This window comes from Cricetulus griseus, chromosome 2, assembly GCF_003668045.3.
Source record: "Cricetulus griseus strain 17A/GY chromosome 2, alternate assembly CriGri-PICRH-1.0, whole genome shotgun sequence".
Classification (NCBI taxonomy): Eukaryota; Metazoa; Chordata; class Mammalia; order Rodentia; family Cricetidae; genus Cricetulus; species Cricetulus griseus.
This window is the reverse complement of record NC_048595.1, coordinates 441,513,488-441,525,996: the sequence shown is the minus strand read 5'-3', so window position 1 is coordinate 441,525,996 and position 12,509 is coordinate 441,513,488. Positions and strand designations below refer to the sequence as shown.

Sequence of the window (12,509 nt, the reverse complement as noted above, 5' to 3'; positions counted from 1 at the left end):
GCCATCTCTCCAGCCCCCCACTTTATCTTCTGATAGGTTCACTGTGGCTGGATTTATGTTGAGGTCTTTGATCCATTTTGACTTAAGTTTTCTGCTGGGAGATAGGCTTGGGTCTATCTGTAGTCTTCTACATCTCCTCATCCAGTTATGCCAGCACCATTTGTTGAAGATGGTCTCTTTGTTCCATCGTATAGATTTGGATTGTTTGTCAAAAATCAGGTATTTGTAGGTGTGTGGGTTAATATCAGGGTTCTCAACTCTATTCCATTGGTCTACCTGTCTATTTTTGTGCCAATACCAAGCTATTTTCAGGACTATAGCTCTGTAATAGGGCTTGAAGTCAGGGATGCTGATGCCTCCAGAAGTTCCTCTATTGTACAGGGTTGTTTCGGCTACCCTGGGTCTTTTGTTTCTCCATAAAAAGTTGAGAATTGTTCTTTCAAGGTTTGTGAAGAATTGTGTTGGGATTTTGATGGGGATTGCATTGAATCTGTAGATTGCTTTTGACAAGATTGCCATTTTTACTATGTTGATCCTACCTATCTAAGAGCATGGGTGATCTTTCCATTTTCTGGTATCTTCTTTAATTTCTTTCTTTAGATACTCAAAATTCTTATGGTACAGGTCTTTCACTTTTTTGGTTAATGTTACCCCAAGGTATTTTATGTTTCTCTGATTTCTTTCTCCACCAATGTGTCATCGGTATATAGTAGGGCTACAGTTTTTTTGTTTGTTTGTTTGTTTTTTGTTAATCTTGTATCCTGCCACTTTACTGAAGGTGTTTATCAGCTGTAGGAGTTCCCTGGTAGAGTTTTTCGGGTCATTTATATAGACTATCATATCATCTGCAAATAGTGAGAGTCTGACCTCTTCCTTTCCTATTTGTATTCTCTTGATCTCCTTTTGTTGTCTTATTGCTCTAGCTAGAACTTCAAGGACAATATTGAAAAGGTATGAAGAGAGTGGACAGCCTTGTCTTGTCCCAGATTTTAGAGGAATTGCATTGAGTTTCTCTCCATTTAATTTGATGTTGGCTGTTGGCTTGCTGTATATTGCTTTTATTATGTTGAGGTATGTTCCTGTTATCCCTGATTTCTCCAAGACCTTTATCATGAAGGGGTGTTGGATTTTGTCAAAGGCTTTTTCGGCATCTAGTGAGATGATCATGTTTTTTTTTTTTTTTCCTCAGTCTGTTTATATGGTGGATTACATTGATGGATTTTCATATGTTGAACCATCCTTGCATCCCTGGGATGAAGCCTACTTGATCATGGTGGATGATTTCTCTGATGTGTTCTTGGATTCGATTTGCCAATATTTTATTGAGAATTTTTTGCATCAATGTTCGTGCGAGATATTGGTCTGTAGTTCTCTTTCTTAGTTGTGTCTTTGTGTGGCTTGGGTATCAAGGTTATTGAAGCCTCATAAAATGAGTTTGACAATACCCTTCTGCTTCTATTGTGTGGAATACTTTGAGGAGAATTAGTATGAGCTGTTCCTTGAATTTCTGGTAAAATTCTGCACTGAAAACATCTGGCCCTGGGCTTTTTTTCGTTGGGAGACTTCTGATGACTGCTTCTATTTCATTAGGGGTATAGGTCTATTTAAGTTGCTTATCTGTTCTTGATTTAATTCTGTTAAGTGAAATATGTCCAGAAAATTGTCCATTTCCTTTAGATTTTCAAATTTTGAGGAATATAGGTTTTCGAAGAATGACCTAATGATTCTCTGGATTTCCTCTGTGTCTGTTGTTATGCCCCCCTTTTCATTCCTGATTTTATTGATTTGCATGTTCACTCTCTGACATTTGGTAAGTTTGGATAAAGATTTGTCTATTTTGCTGATTTTCTCAAAGAACCAACTCTTTGTTATATTGATTCTTTGTATTGTTCTCCTAGTTTCCATTTTATTGATTTCAGCCCTCAATTTGATTATTTCCTGGCATCTGCTCCTCCAGGATTTATTAGCGTCTTTGTGTTCTAAAGCTTTCAGTTGTGCTGTTATTCTCTAGTGTGATATTCTCCTGTTTCTTGATGTGGGCACCTAGCGCTATGAACTTTCCTCTTAGCACTGCTTTCAACGTGTCCCATAGGTTTAGGTATGTTGTGTCCACATTCTCATTGAATTCTAGGAAATCTTTTTATTTCTTCCTCAACCCAGGAATTGTGCAATTGGGTGTTACTTAATTTCCATGAGTTTGTAGGTTTTCTGTAATTCATGTTGTTGTTGAATTCTAACTTTAAAGCATGGTGGTCTGATAAGATACATGGGGATATTTCAATTTTTTTGTACCTGTTGAGGTTTGCTATGTTGCCAAGTGTGTGGTCAATTTTAGAGAAGGTTCCATGTGGCACTGAGAAGAAGGTAAATTGTTTTGTATTTGGATGTAATGTTCTATAGATATCTGTTAAGTCCAATTGCGCCATAACTTCTATTAGTTCCTTTGTTTCTTTGTTAAGTTTCTGTCTAGTATTCCTGTCCAGTGGTGAGAGTGGGGTGTTGAAGTCTCCTACTATAAGTGTGTGCGGTTTTATGTGTGATTTGAGTTTTAGTAATGTTTCTTTTACAAACGTGGATGCCTTTGTGTTTGGGGCATAAATGTTCAGAATTGAGACTTCATCCTGATGGATTTCTCCTGTGATGAGTAGGAAGTGACCTCCTTCATCTCTTTTGATTGATTTTAAAGTCCAATTTGTTGGATATTAGGATTGCTACCCCTGCTTGTTTCTTGGGTCCATTTGATTGGAAAATCTTTTCCCAATCTTTAATTCTTAGGTACCATCTGTCTTTGAAGTTGAGGTGTGTTTCTTTTATGTAGCAAAAGGATGGATTCTGTCTTCTTATCCATTCTGCTAATCTGTGTCTTTTTATAGGTGAGTTAAGACCATTAATTGAGGGATATTAATAACCATTGATTGTTCATTCTTGTTTGTTTTTGATTTGGTGATGGTGGCGAAATTATGTGTGGGATTCTATCCCTTTTTCCTTTTGGCTGTTGGTAAAGTGGGATTATCTATTGCCTATATTTTTCTGGTTGTAGTTAACTTCCTTGGGTTGCAGTTTTCCTTCCAGAACTTTCTGTAGGGCTGGATTGGTAGATATGTATTGTTTGAATCTGGTTTTGTTATGGAATATCTTGTTTTCTCCATCTACATTGATTGAAAGCTTTGCTGGGTATAGTAGTCTGGGCTGGCATCCATGGTCTCTTAGTATAGGTAGAATAACTATCCAGGACCTTCTGGCTTTCAGACTTTCCATGCAAAAGTCAGGTGTAATTCTGATAGGTTTGCCTTTATATGTTACTTGACCTTTTTCCTTTGCTGCTCTTAATATTTTCTCTTTATTTTGTATGTTTGGTGTTTTGATTATTATGTGGCGAGGAGACCTTTTTTTGGTTCAGTCTATTTGGTGTTCTGTAGGCTTCTTGTATTTTCATTGGCATGCCTTTCTTTAGGCTGGGAAAGTTTTCTTCTATGATTTTGTTGAATATGTTTTCTGTGCCTTTGAGTTGGATTTCTTCACCTTCTTCTGTACCTACTGTTCTTAGGTTTGGTCTTTTCACGGTATCCCATATTTCCTGGATATTTTGTGTTAGGGATTTGTTGGACTTAAGATTTTCTTTGGTTGATGAATCTATTTCCGCTAGTGAGTCTTCAACTCCTGAGATTCTCTCTTCCATCTCTTGTATTCTGTTGGTTATGCTTGAGTCTGTAGTTCCTGATCATTTACCCAGCTTTTCTATTTCCAGCATTCCTTCAGATTGTGCTTTCTCTAATGTCTCTATTTTAGTTTCTAGGTGTTGAACTGTTTCCTTGAGAGATTTGTTGATATCTTGTATTTTTTGGTTTGTTTTTTTTTCCATTTCTTTAAGGGATTTTCTCATGTCCTCTTTGAGGTCCGCTATCATTTTCATGAAGATGTTTTTAAGGTCATTCTCTTCTGGTTCATCTGCATTGTGATGTTAAGGTCTTGCTTGTGTATTGTTCCTAGTCTCCGGTGGTGTCATATTGGGTTTTCTGTTGTTGAATGTGCTTTTACATTGTCCTCTTCTCCTCCTTTCTTCTGGTGGGTGTAGCAGGAGTCTCTTCCTCTCCTGATGGGTATGGAACCAAGGTTCCCTTCTGGTAGATGCAAAACTGTTCCAATACTCTGATGTCTGTCCTCTTGTCGTGGATGGAGGTGGCACTGTTACCAGGGCCCTGGCAGTGTCTGGGTGTGTTGGATCCCACTGCCGAGTCCGGATCCAGTGAGCAGACCCCTGGTGTCAGATGTTTCCGAGCAGGGCTGCTTAACCAGAACCGGAAACAGCCCCTGGCTTACCTGGGCCAGTGGATGGAGGCGGAACTGCCACCGGTGCCTCGGCAGTGTCAGGGTTCACTGGATCCTGCTCAAATTTAAGGCATCTTAAGATGCCTTAAGCAGGCAAGAAATCAGGCTCAGATTGCCCCACTTGATGGCTTGCTGTTTAGAGAACTCTGTCGTTCCTGAATACTTGCAAGTGTTTTATTTCCTAGAACCTTCTTTCTTGGCCCTAAAAGACATGACCATCCCCAAGTCTGAAGATTATGAAACTGAAGCACAGAGGGGGTTGGTGCTGTGCCAATATGGCAACAACAGGAATATTGACAAAGCCAGGACCCAAAGACGAACAAGCACTGGCGGGCAATGCTGAACAATCACCTCTCCTGTGCCAACTTCAGGAATCCTGACTGTGCCCCAAAGTAGTTCTGCTCATCTCCATGGTTAGTATCCAATCAGATCCCACCACAGGTTCTGTCTGAGCTTCCCCTTAAGAGCATCACAGACAGGGGTCCTCAGCTTTCTGATTCTCCCTGTATCACTTGGTTTTCTGTGGCTGTGATAAAATGCTGACCAAAACCAACGTGAGGAGGAATGGGTCTCCTTAGCTTAAAAGATCACAGTCCATCATTGAAGGAAGTCAAGACAGGAACTCAAGGCAGGAACCAAGAGGCAGGAACTGAGGCAGAGACCACGGAGGAGCACTGCTCACTGGCTTTCTCTCACAGCTTGCTTGGCCTGTTTTCTTATACAGCCCAGGACCCGGGAAGGCTAGACCTTCCCACATCAATCATGGAAGAAGAAAATGCTCATAGGCTTGCCTCCTGGCCAATCTGGTGGAGGCATTTTTCTCAGTTGAGGTTCCTTTTCCAAATGCCTCACTCTAGTTTGTGTCAAGTTGGCAAAACTAAACAGTACACTTCCCAAGTAGCATCTAGAAACCAGGTCTTACCTCTGGACCAAAGCCTTGGGAGACACTTCATAAAAGATACTAAGTATTGGTGGTTGTCAAGGAAATGCAGATTAAAAGCACAATAAAATAGTCTACATTTCATGCTGATTACAATTCAAAACAAACAAAACCTGGTGATGGCAAATGTTGGTGAGAAAGTAAAGCAACTAGAACTTGCCTACACCACTTTTTTGGTGTGTGAAATAATAAAATTTCTTTGGAAAACTGCCATTTCCTTATAACATTAAATATGGACCCACCTGTCATCCTCTGCTCCGGCTCTAGGTAAGGAAAATGAGGGCTCATGTCCACAGGAAGAAATATACAAAACTGACCATGGCAGTCCTATTAGGATAATCAGGAAGTCAAGACACCCAGACATCTTCATATTTAAAACGTGGTATATCTGTGCAATTGGATATGACTCCACAGTAAAAGCAAGAAATTCATTTCATGTGCAAAGTGACGTAGGGGCAAAGACAGGCCCAAAACCATGACAGAGTCTCAGAAAGACAAAATTAGACAGTGTGGGAGAAACCAGAATAGCAGCTGTCTATGGCAGTGGTGACTGGGTGACAGGAAGAGGAGTGGCTTAGAGGCAGCGGCTATCCAAGTAGATTCTTCTCTCAAGTCCACTCAGGTGCAGTCTCAGGACCTATGTATTTCCCTTTCGCCTCAGAACTCTTCAGTCTCCTTTCACTATCAGTTTCTCCCCACCCTGCCTTTGTCTGACCTCTCACTCTGATACCTTTGGCTCTCTCCTTCACCCAGCATACTGGGACCCAGGTCACCACCATATCCCCTATTCCTGTGCTTTAGGCCACACCCGAGGGAGAATGAATCTACCAAGGAGGGTGTCTGGAAGGACTGAGTACAATGCAAGCTCTGGCCTGTCCTACAGCCAGATGCCAGAGGAAAGACCTAACTTCCCCACACGCTGAATTCAGGGTCAAGTCAGAATATTAGCCCAGAAATTTCCACAATGCCCTGTGTCAAGAAACACATCTCCTTGTCTTGAAAGAACATGGCATGTGTTTTTAAATGAATCAATTAATTTTTTATTGAAAATGGATTTTTTTCACACAATATTTTCATGTTTTCCCCTCTCCCATCTCCTCCCAGATCCTCTCCACCTCCCTACCCATCCAATTCCACGGCTCCTTTCTCTTTCTCCTTAGGAAAAAAAAGGGGCAAATAAAAATAAACAGAATAGAATAAAACAAACCAAAAAGGAAGAAAAAGTGCATGAAGTATATACACAGGCAAAGACACATAGCCACAGAGAAAACCCATAAAAATGCAAAATCAGAAACCATAATATGAATACAAAGGACCAGCAAGGAGTTTTTAAATGCCCAGAAAAAGTATTATGAGACAAAAAAGAAAAATAAAAAATTAAAATCTCCTCAAATACCATTAAGCTCATTTTGAGTTGGCCACCTACTGCTGGGCATAGAGCCTGCCCTTAAGTGTGGTTTATATACCCAGTGAGACTCCATTGGAGACAAGTAATTTTTCCTTTGCAAGCTGTTACCAGTTTGAGGTAGCTTCTTGGCCAGGGATGGGAGATCATATCCACTTCTCAGTACTGGGACCCCATCTGGCTTCGACCTGCACAGGCTCTCTGCATGCTACCACTGTCTGAGAGTCCATCCGTGCATGTGTCTGGGAGGCACTGTTTCCTTGGTGTCATCTATCCTCACGGACTCTCACAGTCTTCCTGCCTTCTCTTCCACCAAGTCCCCTGAGCCCCGAAGGGAGAACTTTGATGAAGACATCCCATGTAGGATCTGGTGTTCCAAGGTCTCTCACTGCCTGCACACTGTCCAGCAGTGGGTCTCTATATGTGCTCCCATCTACTGCAGGGGTACGCTTCTCTGATAATGGCTGAGCAAGAGACTGATCTATTAGGAGTACTTTTATTGTTGCTTTATATTTTAGTAGAACAAACAGCATTTGGTTTTCCCCAAGTCCATAGCCTATCAAGTCTCAGGTTCATGGTCACCTGAGCAGTATCAGGCATGGGTCCTGCCAATTAATTATTTTTCAAAGCTTAGTTTTCAGGGGGGTGGATCAGTGGGTAAGGTGCCTTGCCACAATCACAAGGACCAAGTTAGGATCCCCATCACTCATATAAAAGCCAGATGTGGTGACATCTGTCTGTAACCCCAGTGCTGGGAGCAACAGAGATGGGTAGATTCCCACTGCTCACTAGCCAGACAACCCAGCCAATAGGTGAGCTGCATTTTTAGTGAGCCCTGTCTCCAAATCCAAGTGGTAGAGGAAGACACCTGCAGCTGACTTCTGGCTTCTACACATACACACACACACACACACACACACACACACACACACACTTAAATTCTTAGTGGAGTTAGGGAGTGTGCCCAGTGAACTCTCCAGCTCATAAAAGGTGCTAAACAAATTATAAAGACACACCTCAGCCCAGTGTTAGTGGCACATGCCTTTAATCCCAGCACTCAGGAGGCAGAGGCAGGCAGATCTATGTGAATTCAAGGCCAGTCTGGTCTACAGAGCAAGTTCCAGGACAGGCTCCAAAGCTTCACAGAGAAACTCTTCTCAGAAAAAAAAAGGCATACCTGTAGCAAGGATATAGTCTGATAAACTCATCATTGGACTATTTTATAGTTCATCACAAAGCAATTGCATAGCCATGTACACACTGTAATACACAAACCTTAATGGAGTAACCTACCTCATTCCTAGGTTGGATGGGCCAGGCCACTCTGGGCTACCCACTTGTTATGACATCACTGTGCTAAAGACTGTTTAGGCAACCTAAGCATAGAAGACACACAGTGGAAATGCTAGGTGATAGGAATCCTCAGCTCCATTATAATACTCCAGGACAGCCATTGTACATGCAGAAACATGGCCACAAAGTACCAATCTGGTACTCAATGGGAAGATGGAGCAGTGAGGATGGTGTAACTGAGAACTTGGAAGGCAGATGGAACAATCTAGAACTCTGCTCTGCCACTTCCTGGCTACATGACCTTCTTCTAAGCTTCCTGCATCTGCAATACTGAGATATGGCAGTGAATAAGTACAATTTTTTTAAAAAGTGCATGGGCCAGCAAGATGGCTTGGTGGTAAAGGCACTTGTCACTCAAGCCTGATAACCTGAGTTCCATTCTGGGAACCCACAGAAAGGTAGAAGAAGATAACTGGCTCTATAGAGGTGTCCTCTTGTCTCCACATACATACCCTGGACCACACACACTTAAAATAATAAATAAAATACTCAAAAAAACCAAGGTGCTGATGATGCCAAAAGACTTTCCAACCTAGGACCAGAGGGCAGGGGTACCACATTAAGGGCTCTGTGGAAGCAAGGTAACCATGAGGCAGAGATGAGGACTCTCTGGAGCCACCTGAATGGAATGTGCAGGAATCGTGGAGAAGGAACAGGCAGGCAGGCTGGGCACAGGTGAGTGAAGGGGTGGGACAAGGGAAAGGCTTGGACCTTCTGCCAGAGGGTGAGCCATAACAGCCATGCTCTGTGGAATGCTAAGTGGGGTGGTGGACCTAGTTCTAGTCATTCCTGCCTTTAGTCAAGTGGCTTTGTCTTTTACTGTCCCCTAGACCTTGGATCAGCTGCCATTATCTCTGCAGTCATTGTCAAAGACAAGGATGAGGACTGAGATAGGGCAAAGGGAGAGGGGTGAGTGTCCAAGTTTCTTTGTAGCAGACACCATGCAGTGTCTTAAGGCTTGTGAGGAGGAGTCAGTGTTCTGAGAGCCACAGGTAACAGCACCCCACACACACACCCAGACCCTTGACTTTGCCTGTCTATCAGGCTAGCAGAAGGCTCCTTTACCAAGTCCCAGCTTAGCGTTCAGGGCTCAGCCCCAGTGATGCTCCCCTCAGACCTCTGAAGGCATGAGTGACGCTTTCGCACTGGACCACTGTATCAGTGGTTTGCTGTTTCTGTGATAAAACACCACGATCAAGGCAGCTCACAGACCTATGGATCCAGAGAGGGGGGTGGTCCATGTCGTGAGGATGGCATGGTATGTCAGCAGAAACAGGAGCAGGAGATGACATCTCAGCTACAGGGAGGAAGCCAGTTGAGCAAACTGAAAATGGGGAATCTGTGAACTCTCAAAGTCCATCTCCAGCGGCATTCTTCATCCAACAATGCTCCACCTCCTAAAACTCCCACAATCTCCCCCAAACAGCCCTACCAACCAGGGACAAGCATATGGAGGACATTTTTTTTTTCATTGAAACCACCACAACCACAGAGGTGACATGGAAATGCTACAGTGTTTAAGAAATGGTTTCGTCCCAGGGTGGGAGGCAGAAAGTCCCCAAACTGTCACTTGTTTCTTTGACACCATGAGGCCTCTTCTTTCCTCCTGTCACACTTACATTCCCAAACTCCTGCTTCTGTCATAGGCATCATTGGAAACCATTAAAGTGTTCTGGAAGCTTGGAAAGCTTCTTATAATCCAGCTGCTACTGGGGCTGATGGGGGCGGGGTAGTTTTGTGGTTGACAGCATAAGTTGTTGCTCTCATATCAGGCTGTTATTCCAACTTGAGTTAGAAATTTTGAAAATATGTCAGTAAGAAGAAGCCCCTCATCACCGCAGCCCCCTGCTGAGGTAACCCCACTTTGCCCTATGCAATTCCAGGCTTCCCTCAAACACGTTCATTACTAGTGGCTTTTAAAGACAGTACTGCCATTGTGCTTTGTAGAGTGATGGTTCCATGCATCCATGGGGCAGATCTGTGTGTGTCATTACCTAGGCTAGCACGCCTTCATTTTTAATGACCGCCTGACCTATGCTGAGAGAGACATGCCCCCGTCAATTTGTCCTGTGGCTTCTCTCTCCAGCCTGTGACTCTGCATCTCCAGCCGCTGCCCAGTATTATAAAGCACCAAGGGTTAGCCTATTAAGCTCTCCATTAAAAACAGAAAAGCTGGGCATCTGCAACCCTCCAGAGTGTAGGCCAGTGTCCCCATTCTTTCCCTGTGCAGCAAATAGCAACCTGCCATTAGTCCATCAGGCCAAGGACTCTTCCTGGTAGATATCTTTCTTTTGAGGCTGTGCTGCTTTAAAAAAAAAAAAAAGTAGGAAAAAATGTTTGTAATGTTTTCGAGGCTCGGTGACAAAATGAGACAGAGCCCTTGATTTCTAACCTCCCGCTGCACCGTTCAAAATTCCTCCCAGAGAGCCAGGCAGGAAGCAAAGCGAAGCATTCTGATTGTAAAATTTGCATCCGTTCTTAGCTGGGTACCTTCTTCCCAAAGGATGCTTCACATCACACTGTAGTTGTTTGTAAAGATCTTTCACCCAAGACAGACCACTTCTCATGATACTGCTGATGCGGAGGCAAGAGAAACACAAAGGGAGAATTAAAAATACTGAGAGTCCCTAGGAAGAAATAGAAATGCATTTCAGGGCAGCGTCTGTCAGCCCCCAAACCCTGGATGGATGATCTGGATCAGAGCCCCAGTTAAGTAAATAATAGGAAAATCAGCAGCGATGCAACAGAGAGCTGAACGATGGTCGTTAGCGAGACGCATTTGTTCAACAGGCTTTCAGGGAATACAGATAATGAGCTAGGCACAGCACTACACCCAACAGTCAGACACACTTTCTACACACAAGAAGCCAACAGTTTTAAGACAAGAGACAAAGGCGCCAGCACTCATTGGGAATGCAGTGATCCGGTTTTGTGATGAACGTCCTGCTTGATCACAAAGCAAAGGACGATACAGAGATGCAGCCCTTCAGCCTGGGGGTGCCAAGAAGAGGAAAGGAAGACAGGGGAAGTTGGAGGCCGTGTGGGTGAATCCCTGGAGCAAGTGCACACACAGGCATGGGGGCATGCAACCACAGGATGATCTTAGGGTCTATCATTGGACAGAGAGAACTGAAACCCAGTAGGAGGAGCCTTGGCAAAGAACGATGGTGAGGCTCAAGGGAGCTGGCCCAGGGAAAAGGCAGGGCCCTAAGCAGGTGTGGATCCATTGACTCATTCACACCACAAAGAATTCTTTCCGGGTTGCACAGAGCTTGGTAGTCCAAAAGTAGACAAGTTAGGAGACCCCTGAATATTCTAGAAAAATGGGGGGCTCTCAAACAGCAGACGGGGGGGTGAGAAGAGGGTATTCAAGTGATTGTCATCAGCCAGGCTGAGAGGCTAGACGCAATGGGGGAAGGAAGGAGGAGGATACAGAAACCCCAAAGGGCAGAAACAGGCCCTCCCCTGAGGATCTAAGGTGATGGGAAGGGGCAGACATGGGAAAACAGAAGGAGCAAATGTGGAAACTGATCCCAGCAGGCTCAGGAACAGATGTCACTGTTGGAGTTCTTGAAAGCAGCCCCAGTGGAGCTGGGGTAGACTCCTCAATAGATGGAGAGGGGTGGCGGCCAACAGAGTCCAGTGACCTGTGATCTCCAGTAGCGTGCTGAGGTAGCTAAAGAAGGCGCTGTCCAGGAGGGTGGGGAGTGGGTAATGATGTGTCCCTAAAGGAGACAGGCTAGGATTGGAGGGCTTAAGGACTGCAAGTAGGGAGCTGTGTGATGATCTAGATGGGTCAGCTGAGACCAGAGCCAGTCTCCAAGGAGGGTCCTGCCTCCCCTAGCCGAGTTCGGCAGCCCGGTGGAGAAGAACCAGTGACAGTTAAAAGATGGGGATGGCCATATGCTCCTCAACAGAGGGAAATGGAGACAGGGCAATTACCACGGCATAGCCAGAGGAAGGAAACCAAACAGAAAGGAGAAAGTCAAGGAGCCACGTCTTTAGTGACCACTAGGGCAGAGACGGAGAATAGTGCCAACAGATTGAGTGGGTTGTGATCTTCAGTGGCACTATCCAGAGACTCAGAGCCCCCAGAGACAAACTGGGGGAGGGTCTGTGGCTACTTCCCCCCTCTCAAGATGGCAGACTACCAGAGGGCTAGGCTGCCAGATCTAGTAAGGTCCCACCAGCCATCAGCGAAAGGTGAGGTGTGGGGGAGTGCTCCCAGAGAACAGGAGAGCGGCTGAGGAAGCCGCTGTCCTGTGAGATGATAGGTGTCTGGGGGTGAAAGGCAATCTGGAGTTCAGTTGGTGAGCTGAGAGGCAGCATAATCCGTCCTCCTCGGGGGAAGAAGCAATCTCCCATGGAACTCAGAAACCACAGGAGACTGGAAACTTGCAAAGAGCCAAAGCACACAGTTTGGTGAAGGAAGAAGGGATCAGAACAAACAGCTCCATTTGTAGGCATGGGTGACTCTGCCTG

At 44.4% G+C, this 12,509-nt stretch overlaps 1 protein-coding gene across 1 annotated transcript in view; it reads left to right on the top strand.

Annotated features, from left to right (window-relative positions):
* The window catches only part of Asb18 (ankyrin repeat and SOCS box containing 18), a 66,030-nt gene that overhangs the window by 37,343 nt on the left and 16,178 nt on the right, over positions 1–12,509 (top strand). The window lies entirely within an intron of this gene.